At 36.2% G+C, this 3,295-nt stretch overlaps 1 non-coding gene across 1 annotated transcript; it reads left to right on the plus strand.

Annotated features, from left to right (window-relative positions):
- The first annotated feature begins 2,685 nt into the window (after positions 1–2,685).
- LOC117801247 lies at positions 2,686–2,792 on the plus strand. Its single transcript, XR_004623772.1, has one exon. It is a non-coding gene; the product is annotated as a U6 spliceosomal RNA (small nuclear RNA).
- Positions 2,793–3,295: the final 503 nt, after the last annotated feature.

A 3,295-nucleotide genomic window follows, 5' to 3' on the forward strand; every position in this document is an offset into this window, starting at 1 on the left:
GTATAATAAGATACTGTCTTCTTCCAGAGCAAAGGGCAGGCACACTTACTGCCCTTTATAAAAGATTCAGGTTCCTGAAGCTTGAGAATCTTCAGTTCTGACACAAGCTTACTGCATACACAGCATCAATCTGGGCCCCTCTTTGTTACCTGTTTAAGGCTTAGGGGACAAGAGGAACCAATGCAAACATGATGCTGAAACTGTTTATTGTGCTGTGGATAATAAAGTTCTTTGTCTGACCCAGAAGTTTTGTGTCTTCTGCCAGCATCCACAAGATTGGCAGGCAGACTTGCTATCTTGCAAGCAGGGTAAAACCTCAGACCCTTCAAGGTTCTTGACAGCCACCCTCCTTCAAGATATGGACCTATCCACTGAAGCAGCAAGTTCTCTCACACCCCTCTCCCGTCATTCTCACAAGAGATGATCCTGTTTCTGCTTGTTTGCACAACAGATAGTTTTGCCTTTTCTAGAACATCACATACCTGGAATCATACAACAGATACTCTTGTGTTTCCCTGTCTCAGCAGGTCTGTAAGAGACATCTATGCTATTGTATGTATCAGTGGTTCATTCCTTTTCATGTCTGAGTGGTATTCCATTGTTAGAATAGTTCTCAATTTATCCATTTCCCTATTGATGGACATTTGGGTTGTTTTCAGCTTGCAGAATAAAGCTGCTATAAACATCCACATGTTTAGTAGTGTTTTGTTGTATACAGGGGATTGGGAACAAATCATTGTACAGATTCCAGATTCTATTATCTCCTTTTGAAGAGCACTCTTTGTTGTCTTAGAAGGCACTTAATCTATCTGGACCCAAATTTCCAGCTCCATCTCTTTTGCAAAGGGCTGCAGCTGAAAATTCTGTCGCAGTTTTCAGCCTTCCACCTGATCTTTTTCATCAGCCCCCTTGCAGTCTGTCCTGCACGAGTCCAGCGAAAGGAGTCAGCTAAAAATTGGGGTGAGGTTTATTATAGATTTGGGACTCTATGCTCTGACTCTTTCCCCTTTTGGATTGTCCTCCCTAACCTCAAAGTTGTTTGGGCATCTCTAAACTCAGCCAGGTGACTCCTCAAAGCAGTAAGAGTACTTTTCTGCTTGAGTTCTAGCATCCCTGCTCCCAAGAGGACATGAGAGTACCGTCAGGCAAAAAGGTTTATGAACAAATCTCACCCATTGTGATTCCCAGAATGTTTATTCCTCTCAGTTTCTGCCTGCTTTTGGTCATTCTCCAGTGCCTTCAGTTAGCTGTTTTTTAATATGTTGCCCAGAATTTATAACTGCTATAGAAGACTTAGATAAAAGGTGCCCTATCGTTTCCAGAAGCAGAATTCTGCCTTGTATGTCTTTATCCCTTTAAGACTTCGGTGTCATTTTACTTTGGATATATCGCTTATAAGGAACATGTAGCTGCTTTTATATTTTTATGAAATCTGATTCTGTTTGCTGTTCAACATGTTGGTTTAATCCTAACATTTATGTGATTAATGAAATCTAAATTTATTTATTTATTTTTTACCATTTTATGTGCTCTTTTAACCATTATTTACATTTGCTTTAGTTCTGGTTTTTCACTAGGTTGAAAAGATTTTCTATATTTTCCCCTCATCCTTTGTGTTTTCCTCATTTGGAATAAATTGTGGTTCTCTTCTCTAGTGGCCACCCTTATAGTCTACATATATAGCTATAAAATTTTTACCAAAGTCTAAAGTTACTCAATATTTCTATCTTCCTTTCAAACAGGAAAAAGAAGATTGCTTCATTTTATTTACCTGTTACCAAATTCCTGTCATTTATTCTTGTCTAAAAACTTAGCATCATCTTTTTTTAGGGGTGCAATTGTAAATGGGATTGTCTTCTTAATTTCTTTAATTACTTCATTATTGTGTAGAAATGCAATAGATTTCTATATATTAATTTTGTATCCTGTGACTTACTGAACTCATTTATCAATTCTAGTAGTTTTTTTGGTGGAGTCTTTAGTGTTTTCTGTGTATAGTATCAGGTAATCTGCAAATAGTGAAAGTTTTACTTCTTCCTTACCACTTTGGATGCCTTTTATTTTTTCTCATCTGATTGCTGTGGTTAGGACTTCCAGCACTATGTTGAATAAGAGGGGTGAGAGTGGACATCCTGTCTTATTCCTGATCTTAAAGGAAAAGCTCTCAGTTTTTCACCATTGAGTATGATGTTGGCTGTGGGTTTTGCATATATGACCTTTATTATTTTGAGATATGTTCCCTCTAACCCTACTTTGTTGAGAGTTTTTATCATGAATGGACTTTGTACTTTGTCAAATGATATTTCTGCCTTTATTGAGATGATCATATGGTTTTTATCCTTTCTCTTGTTAATGTAATGTATCAACATTAATTGACATGTAAATATTAAACCATGCTTGCATCCCTGGAATAAATCCTATTTAATAGTGGTGAATGATTTTTTTAATGTATTGTTGGGTTCAATTTGCTATTATATTGTTGGGGATTTTTGCACCTATGTTCATAAGAGATATTGGCCTATTGGGGTTGCTTTGTTTTGTTTTGCCTTGTAGTGTCTTTATCTGGTTTTGCTATCAGGATAATGCAGGCCTCATAGAATTAATTTGAAAGTATTCCTTCCTCTTCTATTTTTTTGGACTAGTTTGAGAAGAATAGGTATTAGCTCTTCTTTAAATGTTTGGTAGGTGCTCTCTTTGGCAGCACAGACACTAAAATTGGAATGATACAGAGAAGATTAACACGGTGCCTGTGCAAGGATGACAGGTAAATGTTTGGTAGAATTCACCTGTGAAGCTAGCTGGTCCTGAACTATTGTTTGTTGGAAGTTCTTTGATTACTGATTCCATTTTATTGCTAGTAATCAGTCTGTTCAAAATTTTTATTTCTTCCTGATTGAGTTTTGGAAGGTTACATGTTTCTAGGAATTTATCCATTTCTTGTAGGTTGTCCAATTTGTTGTCATATAATTTTTCATAGTATTCTCTTACAATCCTTTGTATGTCTGTGGTGTCAATTGTTTTTTCTCCTCCTTCGTTTCTGATTTTATTTACTTGAGTCCACTCTTTTTTTCTTCTTGAGTCTGGGTAAAGGTTTTTTCAATGGTGTTTATCTTTTCAGAGGACCAGCTCCTGGTTTCGTTGATCTGTTCTATTATTTTTTTTAGTCTCTTTTTCATTTATTTCTGCTGTAATCTTTATTATTTCCTTCTTTCTACTGGCTTTGGGCTTTGTTTTTCTTTTTCTAACTCCTTCAGATGTAAGGTTAGATTAACACCAACTTTTTTGTCATATATTT

This window comes from Ailuropoda melanoleuca, chromosome 2, assembly GCF_002007445.2.
Source record: "Ailuropoda melanoleuca isolate Jingjing chromosome 2, ASM200744v2, whole genome shotgun sequence".
Lineage (NCBI taxonomy): Eukaryota > Metazoa > Chordata > Mammalia > Carnivora > Ursidae > Ailuropoda > Ailuropoda melanoleuca.